The sequence below is a fragment of the Triticum dicoccoides genome, chromosome 4B (assembly GCF_002162155.2).
Source record: "Triticum dicoccoides isolate Atlit2015 ecotype Zavitan chromosome 4B, WEW_v2.0, whole genome shotgun sequence".
NCBI classification, from domain to species: domain Eukaryota; kingdom Viridiplantae; phylum Streptophyta; class Magnoliopsida; order Poales; family Poaceae; genus Triticum; species Triticum dicoccoides.
Window position 1 is genome coordinate 380,694,582 of NC_041387.1, and position 12,499 is coordinate 380,707,080.

Here is a 12,499-nt window from a genome sequence, read left to right on the forward strand (position 1 = left end):
CAGATTTATGACATTCAACTCATTCAACCATTTACTCATAGGATATAAGTGAAGCACACGAGTAAATGACAAACTACTCCAAAAAGATATAAGTGAAGATCAATGAGTAGCTAAATAATTATGTAACTATGTGAACACTCTCTCTCATTTAAGAATTTCAGATCTTGGTATTTTATTCAAACATCAAGCAAATCAAAACAAAATTAAATTGCAAGGATAGCACAACTCATGTGAAGAAGCAAAAACTTAAGTTCAACCGATACTAACCGATAGTTGTTGAAGAAGAAAGGTGGGATGCCTACCGGGGCATCCCCAAGCTTAGATGCTTGAGACTTCTTTAAATATTATCTTGGGGTGCCTTGGGCATCCCCAAGCTTGAGCTTTTGTGTCTCCTTAATTCCTTTTATATCTTGGTTTCCTAAATCTCGAAAGCTTCATCCACACCAAACTCAACAAGAACTCGTGAGATAAGTTAGTATAAACCAATGCAAAAACCTTATCATTTTCTACTGTAAAAAATCACTAAAATTATTATTCAACATTGTATAATAAATTCCTCTACATATTTAATACTCCTATCTTCAAATAGGATCATTTAAACAAGCAAACATATGCAAACAATGCAAACATAACAGCAATCTGTCAAAACAGTACAGTCTGTAAAGAATGTAAGATTCATCATACTTCCCTCACTCGAAAAATTATGAGAAAAATACTACGCTGTAGAAAATTTATCAGATCTCATTATGCAAAAAGTTTCAACATTATATCATTCTCTGACTTTTCTAGGGAATTTTTGCAACAGCGGTAAACTTTCTGTTTTCAAACAGCAACATGTATACTAGCAAAATAAGCATGGTAAAGGCTATCCTTGACGTTTTTATTGAAAATATAGATGCAAAACATTATTCTGAATAACAGCAAGTAAATACTAAAAAAATTACGCTCCAAGCACAACACATATCATGTGGTGAATAAAAATATAGCTCCAAGTAAAGTTACCGATGAACGAAGACGAAAGAGGGGATGCCATCCGGGGCATTCCCAAGCTTAGGCTCTTGGTTGTTCTTGAATATTACCTTGGGGTGCCTTGGGCATCCCCAAGCTTAGGCTATTTCCACTCCTTATTTCATAGTCCATCAAATCTTTACCAAAAGCTTGAAAACTTCACAACACAAAACTCAACAGAAAACTCGTAAGCTCCGTTAGTACAAGAAAATAAAACCACCACTTAGCTACAGTAATGAACTCATTCTAAATTCATATTTGTGTAATATCTACTTTATTCCAACTTCTCTATGGTTCATACCCTCCGATACTACTCATAGGTTCATCAAAATAAGCGAACAACACATGGAAAACAGAATCTGTCAAAAACAGAACAGTCTGTAGTAATCTGTATCAACCGTATACCTATGGAACTCCAAAAATCCTACCAGATTAGGAAGTCCTAAGCAATTTGTGTACCAATACAGAACAAAAAGAATCAGATCAGAATCACATTTCTGTGAATTATTAAAACTAATTTACTGGGTGCAAAAGTTTCTGATTTTCAGCAGGATCAACACAACTATCACCATAAGCTATCCTAAAGGTCTTACTTGGCACTTTATTGAAACAAAAGCTATAAAACATGATTACTACAGTAGCATAATCATGTTAACACACAAAAACAGTAAGGTTAAATATTGGGTTGTCTCCCAACAAGCGCTTTTCTTTAATGCCTTTCTAACTAGGCATGATGATGACAATGATGCTCACATAAAAGATAAGAATTGAAACATAACGGGAGCATCATGAAGCATATGACTAGCACATTTAAGCCTAACACAGTTCCAATGCATAGGGATTTTGTGAGCAAACAACTTATGGGAACAATAATCAACTAGCATAGGAAGGCAAAACAAGCATAACTTCAAGATTTTAAGCACATAGAGATGAAACTTGATATAAATGCAATTCCTACAAGCATATGTTCCTCCCTCATAATAATTTTCAGTAGCATCATGAATGAATTAAACAATATAAGCAGCACCTAAAGCATTCTTTTCATGATCTACAAGCATAGAAATTTTACTACTCTCCACATAAGCAAATTTCTTCTCACGAATAGTAGTGGGATCAAACTCAACAAAATAATTATCATGTGAGGCATAATCCAATTGAAAACTAAAATCATGATGACAAGTTTCATGGTTATCATTATTCTTACTAACATACAAGTCATCACAATGATCATCATAGATAGCAACTTTGTTCTCATAATCAATTGGAACCTCTTCCAAAATAGTTGTTTCATCACTAAATAAAGTCATGACCTCTCCAAATCCACTTTCATAATTATCACAATAATATTCAACATCCTCCAAAATAGTGGGATCGTTACTTCCTAAAGTTGACACTCTTCCAAACCCACTTTCATCAATATAACCATCATAAATAGGAGGCATGCTATCATCATAATAAATTTGCACATCAAAACTTGGGGGACTAAAAATATCATCTTCATCAAACATAGCTTCCCCAAGCTTGTGGCTTTGCATATCATTAGCATCATGTATATTCAAGGAATTCATACTAACAACATTTCAATCATGCTCATCATTCAAAGATTTAGTATCAAACATTTTATAGACTTATTCTTCTAGCACTTGAGCACAATTTCCCTTTTCATCATACTTACGAAAGATATTAAAAAGATGAAGCGTACGAGGCAAACTCAATTCCAGTTTTTGCAGTTTTCTTTTATAAACTAAACTAGTGATAAAACAAGAAACAAAAAGATTATATTGCAACATCTAAAGATATACCTTCAAGCACTCACCACCCCGGCAACGGCGCCAGAAAAGAGCTTGATGTCTACTACACAACCTTCTTCTTGTAGACATGGTTGGGTCTCCAAGTGCAGAGGTTTGTAGGATAGTAGCAAATTTCCCTCAAGTGGATGACCTAAGGTTTATCAATCCGTGGGAGGCGTAGGATGAAGATGGTCTCTCTCAAACAACCCTGCAACCAAATAACAAAGAGTCTCTTGTGTCCCCAACACACCCAATACAATGGTAAATTGTATAGGTGCACTAGTTCGGCGAAGAGATGGTGATACAAGTGCAATATGGATAGTAGATATAGGTTTTTGTAATCTGAAAATATAAAAACAGCAAGGTAACTAATGATAAAGGTGAGCACAAACGGTATTGCAATGCTAGGAAACAAGGCCTAAGGTTCATACTTCCACTAGTGCAAGTTCTCTCAACAATAATAACATAATTGGATCATATAACTATCCCTCAACATGCAACAAAGAGTCACTCCAAAGCCACTAATAGCGGAGAACAAGCGAAGAGATTATGGTAGGGTACGAAACCACCTCAAAGTTACCCTTTCTGCTCGATCTATTCAAGAGTCCATAGTAAAATAACATGAACCTATTCTTTCCGTTCAATCTACCATAGAGTTCATACTAGAATAACACCTTAAGACACAAATCAACCAAAACCCTAATGTCACCTAGGTACTCCATTGTCACCTCAAGTATCCGTGGGCATGATTATACGATATGCATCACACAATCTCAGATTCATCTATTCAACCAACACAAAGTACTTCAAAGAGTGCCCCAAAGTTTCTACCGGAGAGTCAAGACGAAAACGTGTGCCAACCCCTATGCATAGGTTCATGTGCAGAACCCGCAAGTTGATCACCAAAACATACATCAAGTGAATCATGTGAATAACCCATTGTCACCACAGATAAGCACGACAAGATATACATCAAGTGTTCTCAAATCCTTAAAGACTCAATCCGACAAGATAACTTCAAATGGAAAAATCAATCCATTACAAGAGAGTAGAGGGGGAGAAACATCATAAGATCCAACTATAATAGCAAAGCTCACGATACATCAAGATTGTGCCATAGCGAGAACACGAGAGAGAGAGAGAGATCAAACACATAGCTACTGGTACATACCCTCAGCCCCGAGGGTGAACTACTCCCTCCTCATCATGGAGAGCACCAGGATGATGAAGATGGCCACCGGTGATGGATTCCCCCTCCGGCGGGGTGCCGGAACGGGCTCCCAAGAGGTTTTTGGTGGCTACGGAGGCTTGCGGCGGCGGAACTCCCGATCTATCTTGTTCTTCGATGGTTTTAGGGTATGTGGGAATATATATGCGAAAGAAGTCGGTCGAGGAAGTCTCGAGGGGCCCACGAGACAGGGGGCGCGCCCTGTAGGGGGGAGGGCGCGCCCCCCACCCTCGTGGCCACCTCGAAGCTTCCTTTACTTCAACTCCAAGTCTCCTAGATCACGTTCGTTCCAAAAATCACGCTCCCGAAGGTTTCATTCCGTTTGATATTCCTTTTCTTCGAAACACTGAAATAGGCAAGAAAATAGCAATATGGGATGGGCCTCCAGTTAATAGGTTAGTCCCAAAAGTAATATAAAAGTGTATAATAAAGCCCATAAACATTCAAAACAGATAATAAAATAGCATGAATGCTTCATAAATTATAGATACGTTGGAGACGTATCATCCCTCCTTCCTTCAGAGGCACTTCTTCCTCGTCGTCTGGAAGCTCAATGATGTCCCACGGAGCTGCAACAAAATGCAACCATAGGAGTCCAATCGACCGACAACCCAGTCGACAGAACAAGTTCAAGATTACAAGATCTTACCAGCTTTGGAAGTTGCCACATCCTCAGTCTCTTCGTCACCTTCGGCCCTGTCAATATCCATGGAGGTCCCGGAAGTTGCGACACTGAAAAGTTCATAATCCATTCTGTCAGAGAAGAAGTTGAGTTAGTAGGGAAACACAGAAAGATAGAACACTCACGCAGAAGCAATAGGAACGTCCATCTTGATCTTGGGCAAGGTCTTCTGAGACTTTGAAGGGGCAACCTTGGGCTGCTTGGCGACCTTCTCTGACGGCTCCGGAGTCAAAGTCCGAGTGCGCTTATGCGCTTGCGTACTCGGAGCCACAGTCTTGCCACGCCCGCCCGTTGGATCATGGAACTGCTTGGATTGGCGCTCTGTGCGAGGTGATGAGTTGACATCCTCTTCTTCATCGTCCGACTCATCACTCTCTTCCTCATCACCGTCATTAGGGGATTGCCATTCGCCGCTCTCTTCTGCGCTATCCGCTCCCTCCTAGACTTGCTCCTGGGCTTGTTCCCCGTTCGGCATCGAATACATCTCAGTGTAAACCTACAAGGAAAGAAGTAAATCAAACATTAGTCGGGTTTCGAGACAGTCGCAAAACAGAATGAAGCACACTCGGTAGCAAATATCAGACCTTGTCCGACTGGTTCTCGGTGTCGAATGGGTCGACTCTCCTACCCCCCTGGGTTATCTTTGTTCCCGGTAATGCTCTTCAGCCACATGGCCACCGTCTCATCCGGAACCTCCTCTGGGTGGACCTGAGCAGTGTCATTGGAGCCCGAGTACATCCACGTCGAGTTGTCACGGGCTTGGAGCGGCTGGATGCGTCGACTGAGAAACACCTCCAGTAAATCCATGTCAGTTACACCCTGACGGACCAACTGGACTACCCTCTCGACCAACATGTTCGTCTCTACTTTCTCCGCTGCGATCACAGTCAGTGAAGAAGGTTGCTGGGCTCGATCTAGGGAAAAAGGAGGAAGACCGGTCGACTGACCGGGGGTCGCAATATCCTGGCAGTAGAACCAGGTCGACTGCCAACCCCTGACCCACTCGGGAAGCGTCATGGTAGGAAAAGTGCTCCTCTTCCTCATCTAGATCCCTAAACCCCCGCACATCTGGATCACGTGCGTCCTCTCGTCACTCGGATTTGCCTTCTTCACGGTCTGGGAGCGGATTGTGAAAATATGTTTGAAGATCCCCCAGTGCGGTCGACAACCCAAGAAGTTTTCACACATAGACACGAATGCAGCGAGATACGTGATGGTATTGGGAGAGAAGTGGTGAAGTTGAGCACTAAAAAAGTTCAAAAAACCCCGGAAGAAAGGATGCTAAGGAAGGTAGAAGCCACGGTCGACATGGGTAGCAAGAAGGACACACTCACCCGACCGTGACTGAGGTTCTATCTCACCTCCCCGGCAGCCTCGCAGCCCCGGCGGTGATCAAACTAGTGGCGGCCAGATCTTCCAGATCCTCTTGCCGGAGCATAGATCGGATCCAGTCTCCCTGAATCCAGCCCGGCGGCAGCCCGGACCTCAACGATGACCCCTGATTCATCTTCTTGACCTTCGCCGTCGTTGTCGCCTTTTTTGCATGCTCCAGTGCCGCCGTCTTGTCCTTCACCATGGTGGCGAGCTGCGCACTAGTGGAGCGGCAGCGTCGAGGGTGAAAGAGGATGCGATGGAGAGGCAGAGGAAGAAGAAGGGGAATAGGAGCACATAGTGCAGACGCCTCGGCCTTGACGCCTTTTAAGGGCCTACTTACAAGTGGTTGACGTGTGGGCCCGAGCGATCCTGTCAAACCCCGCAACAGTCGCGCACCGGATACATGGTGAAAAAGGTGGCACTGAAATTGAGGCACCCCTGTCTATCCGTCCCATTTACTATGGTGCGCTCCGCCTCGCGTGCTTCCCCAGATTTTTGAATCCCGTGAGATTGGGGATCCGCAATAACCAATCGCGCCAAAGATTTCGCGTCATAGCAACACTCGAAGAGTGCCAGCGTAAGTTCACCCGACAACCTCTGAATCGATCAAGGCGACGGAAATGAAGCCGAAGTTTCAGCATGGGCCTCAAATCCAGTATGAATACTTGTGAAGCACAAGAGTCAAGGCAGGACCAACTTCAACCTTCTTTCCAATCGGACCTCGATCCATTCGGAGGCTAATGACGATGCCATAGACCTAGGGTAGGGTCATAGGCCTGACCTATACGCCCTACCCAAGGTCACTACCCTAGAAGCAAAGACATTCAAAGCACAGCAGGAAGTATCAACTAAAGCCATCGAGTGCAATCCACTCGACCAGTCACCTCACTCGGATACCCCCAATTTCACTCGACCAAGATGAAGCCATTTGACCATACAGGAAACCACTCGGAGTACAGAAGACCTAGAGTCACTCAATGATGGCAACGGTCAGGCGTTCACTCCGTAGCCTTAAAGACCATAATAACACTTTATAGCTAGTGTTACCAGTAACACCCTATCTTAATGTACATTGAACCCCTGTATCGGAGGATGGCTGGGGTCCTGGCGCACTCTACATAAGCCACCCCCTCCTCTGGGACAAGGGTTCGCACCCCTTGTAACACACACCCATATTCCAGTCGACCGCCTTAGGGCACCAAGACGTAGGGCTTTTACCTCCTCCGAGAGGGGCCTGAACTCATAAACTCGTGTGTACAACCTCGCCGTAGCTAGGGCCTCGCCTCCTCATACGTACCCCCTATTCTTACTGTCAAACTTAGTACCACGACACATACCAACAATAAGTTTCCAACAACATGAACATATACAAGTTTCCAACAACATACAATGGTTTCCAACAACATTTCCATACATACATATCCAATAAGTTTCCATAAACAAAAAGGAAGCACAAGTAGAAGAGTACACTCCATCAATGCAAGCTTCCTCGTCTCAAGCAAATCTGCAAATTAGGAAAGATGAAAGTTAGAAGAAGAAGAAGACTAGCTAGAAGAAAAAGAAGAAGATCTTTTTCTTCTTCTTCTTCTAACTAAGGTAGGTAAAAATGCCATTTTTTAGCTAAGGTAGGTAAAAATGCTAAGTGTGTAGGTCATTTTAGAGCTAAGCTAGGTAAATGGGTCATTTTGGAGCTAACCTAGTTAGTTATGCCATTTTTGAGCTAACTAAGCATATTTATTCATTTTGGAGGACAAAATGGTAAGTGTAGGTCATTTTAGAGCTATCCTAGTTAAAGTCGGTTATTTTGGAGCTAGGTAAGGTTATTTTGTCATTTTGGAGGAAAATAAAATAATTATATGACAGTTTGGAGCTAAACCATGGTTATTATGCCATTTTTACCTAAGTAATCTAATTATGTCACAAATGAACTAGGTAAGCTAAGTATATATCATTATTTAGCTATCCTAGGTAGTAATGACATTTTTCAGCTAACGAAGCATATTAAGTCATTTAGGAGGAAAGAAGGTTAAGTATAGGTCATTTTATAGCTATCCTAGGTAAAGTATGTCAGTAAGTAAGGTTATTATGTCATTTTTTAGGAAAATAAGCTAAGTATAGGTCATTTTGGAGCTAACCAAGGTTATCATGCCATTTTTACTGATGTGAGCTAATTATGTCATAAATGAAGTAGCTAAGCTAATTATAGATCATTATTGAGCTATCCAAGGTTGTTATGCCATTTTTACCTAAGTGAGCTAATTATGTCATAAATGAACTAGCTAAGCTAGCTATAGATCATTATTGAGCTATCCTAGGTAGTTATGCAATTTTCTAGCTAACAAAGCGTATCAAGTCATTTTGGAGAAAAAATGCTAAGTATAGGTCATTTTATAGCTATCCTACGTAGAATATGTCATTTTGAAGGTAAGTAAGGTTAGTCTATCATTTTCGAGGAAAATAAGCTAAGTATAGGTCATTTCTTAAGCTAAGTATGCATTTGTTAAGCAAAACACTTGGAAAGGTGAAGGAACGGTCGAGTTTGTGCTAGTGCCAGATGGAGAAGGACCGGTCGGGGTTGCGCCACCGCGAGACGGAGAAGGATCGGTCGATGCTTGTCGGGAGGCGTGCTGCACCAAAGATCATTTGCAATGTTTAGTTAGCATGATGCAACTGAAATGTGAATAGTAGTAACTAATGACCATTCAAATGAAACTCACCGTGTCCGCTATACCAATCTAAAGCATCGGTGGAGGGGTCTGGCCGGTTATCTCGCACATGGACTGCACATTTTGTTTTCACAAGTCAGTCATATTAGTTAGTAATGAAACGGACATTACGTGCATGATTTGGCTAGTATGCGAGAGAAACTTACCACGAGGAGCTCGTATAGGGGCCGGTGACCGCGTCGTTCTGGTTCCTCTCCGCCTTCAACAGATTAGCCATCCTCTCCTCCAACTGTCTCTCCATCTGCGCCGCCTGCCTAGTTGCCTCAGCCAAAAGCTCCTGGGCCCTAGCCTCAATGGCGAGCTCCATTGGCCGTGGTCGAGGCCTCATCTCTGGAAGAGACCTCGTCTGGCGCTTCTTGATCTCCGGGAGACTTCTAGAACAATGTATCAGTCCATCCCCAATGGCTACCGAGCCATGTTTCCTCCCCTCACCAGATAGCATCACGAGCTCAGGATCAAAAGGACTCTGTCTCGGGTTGAAGTCCCCACCTTTCATCCTCTTCCCTCATTCTCAGTACCTCATGAGTTTGTCGTGGGAGGAGATGTTGGTGAAGCTCTCTGGATGATCGAGGTCATCCTCCGAGAATGCCTTGGCCTTCTTTAACGGGGCACTATGGGCCATGGCATAGATGTCGTACAGCGGTGGCACCTCCTTCTTGTTGTGTCACGCCCGAAAGAGAGGAACAGGGTAAATTAGTAATTAAAGGACTGAATCTAGCATGTAGAATGAAGTTGCATGAATCGTTAAGGGCTCGAACCACATACCCAGTGATCCCGAGTAAATTGCACAAAACCACCACTTTGAAGGCCTGGTTTGCAGAAAACACTACGCTACATTTTTGTTGCAGAAAACACCATGTCTAGCATAATCTTTTTGCAAAAAACACTGATTGGCGGATTAGACTCGTTTCAACGCGTTTATGACAGATGGGTCCCTCTTTTTGCTTACGTGGCATAACGGTTTGGGTTTAAAGCAAAAAAGCCCTCCATTTTCTTCTCGTGCCGCCTAGACCATCCCCTCACACGGGCTGGTCCCAGTACTCCCCGCAGCACCCGGCAAGCATGCCCAACCGCCGCTCCCTCCACGGGCTGCTACAGCCGCTCCTTGCGCAGGCCACAGGCCGCCGCCACTCATCGCCGTGGCCGCCGCTCCGTAGGCGGCTGCCGCCTCCGCTCCCTCCGCAGGTCGCCGTGGCCGCCGCTCCTTCCATAGGCGGCGGCCGCCGCCGCTCCCTCCATGGGCCACTGCAGCCGCCGCTCATTGTCGTGGACGCCGCTCCTACGCAGGCGGCCGCCGCTCCCTCCACAGGCTACTGCCGTTGTTGCCCGGCCCCGAATCCGGTCACATCGGCAACCAACGTCCCGGCCCGGCCCTGGATCCGGCGGGAATGCATTGGCCAGATCGGTGAGGTGAGCATCTTTGCCAGCCTGCGACGACCACAACCCCGTCGGCCATGGGGCGGCACCAGGCCGCGATGGCCATCTCTGCCGGCCCGCCCGCGAAGAAGAGCCATGGGCGCCGTGCTACCGGTTTTGTGCACACAGGGGCCTAATTGCGTTTTCCATTTTTGATTAAGGGGTGTCCATATAAAATTGTCTAGACTAGTTTGTAAATATAGATAAAACCTATTTGTCATGAAAAGTTATGCCACGTAAGCAGAAAATGGGCCCATCTGTCGTAAACGCGCTTAACAGAGCCAAATCCGTCAATCAATGGTTTTTGTAAAAAGATTACGCTAGACATGGTGGCTTCTGCAACAAAAATGTAGTGTAGTGTTTTTTGCAAACCTAGCCTTTAAAGTGGTGGTTTTGTGCAATTTACTCCAGTGATCCCCGTACTCAAACAGGTTGGAGCTCCCTTGATGGTGTGGCACACCTTGCATCTGGGCACGCTTGTCCCTGGCCTTGTTGTGGACAGCTAGCCATTGGGGAGAGCACCACTCATCCACCAACCTCTCCCAACAGTCCATCTTATCCGCACACCATCACGGGGGCACCTAAGCTAGACAAAGAGAAATTTCAGCGCTACGCCTATGAATCAAATCAAGGAAACTAAGTACAAGGCCTTAAGAGTAGCTAATTACCTTCATGTAATTGTCCTTACTCAGATACTTTCTTCTGCCTCCCGATGTTAGTCGAGACATAGTAGTATCGAACAGCCTGCACCCGAGCCTTGTGCCATCAGTTCTGAAGTAGGCGCTTGCACTCGGCTTCGAGAACTATAGCCGCATCCGCCTCGTGTTCCTCAAGACACATGTAGAAGGTCTGCAATCAAACAAGACAACACTGATCATTAGTACAATCACTAGGTAATGTTGATTTTTAATTTTGTAAAGGAGAAATTACCCAAAACCGTCGTCTCACAATGTCGTTCACCGTCTTGCACACGACACTATCGACCATCTCCCCTGGTGGGGCCGGGCAGCCTCGTACAGCTCCCAGGTCAGTGCTAGTTGTGGAAGCTCACCCTCACCGGGCAACATGACCCACCCCAGGAAGTGGTGCCGGCAAAGAGTACCAAGGAGTTGGTTGGGCCTGCGGACACCATCTGCGTGTATCCAACCCCTGCAGTATGACAAGGCCAACACATTAGATATTAATGTGAAGAAACATGAAGCAAAAGGTTAAAAAAGAGTAAATGCACTTACTTCTCCCCGTTAGGCTGAATCAACCACCTCTGGTCGGGGGTCGCCGGCACGGACGAGAGTTTAATACCACCACGCTGGTAGACCTTCTTGCCCTCCTCAACCAGCTCGCCCTCGTTGTAGCTATCCTCAGAAAAGGTCTCCTCGACACCATCAGCACATGGCCGCTAGTCTTTGGAGTCATGTGGGACGAAGACTATGGGACCCGAGTCTCTTGGGAGGAAGACTCTGGGACCCGAGTCTCGTCGGACGTAGGCTCGGCGACTAGAGGCTCATTGACCCGAGGCTCGTGGACCGGAGTATGAGACGGGTCCAGGTCAGACGGGTGCACCTGAGATGGAGCACTTCGGTGGTCCGGAGAATCAGCGGGGGTGGCGGCGAGGAAGGCACAACAGCCTTCCTACCTCTCCCAGCGCCAGGTCCACCTCTACCTGCACCCCTCTTCTTCCCCCGACCTCTCCCAGCCGAAGAAGAAGCGCCTGCCGAAGGTGCTGGGGGTGTATGCATGTTGTCTACTAGCGCTCTCTGAAGGTGCTGGGTGGAATAACAAGACCCCTCCCAGCACGCGCCGAGGAAGGAGGCTCGGAGCGTTCTCGACCCAAGCCCGCCATCTGTCAACACTTGCAATGACAAAGAGTAAACGAAATTAGTACAACATAAACATAATAAAAAATTTAAGTGTGTATCATCATCATGAACATAATAAAAAATTGAATACCTAATAACATAAACTAATTAATAATAATTGTGTGTGTGTACATAATAATAATTGAATACCTGACCTAACTCATAATTCACAAATATATGACCCCGTCGGCCTCTGGAAGGCCGAAGAGCACCTTTTTCGGGAGGTGCCGTGTCGGGGTCAGGGGTCAGGGGTGCCGTGTCGGGGTTTCGGGGTGTCAGGGATCAGGGGGTCGGAGTGTCGGTGGTGTCATGTCGGGGTGTCGAGGCGGTCTCGGGGTGTCATGTCGGGTGTCAGGGCACTGTGTCAGGGTCGCAGTGTCGGGGTGTCAAGGCAGGGTCGGGGTGTCGTGTCGGGGGTC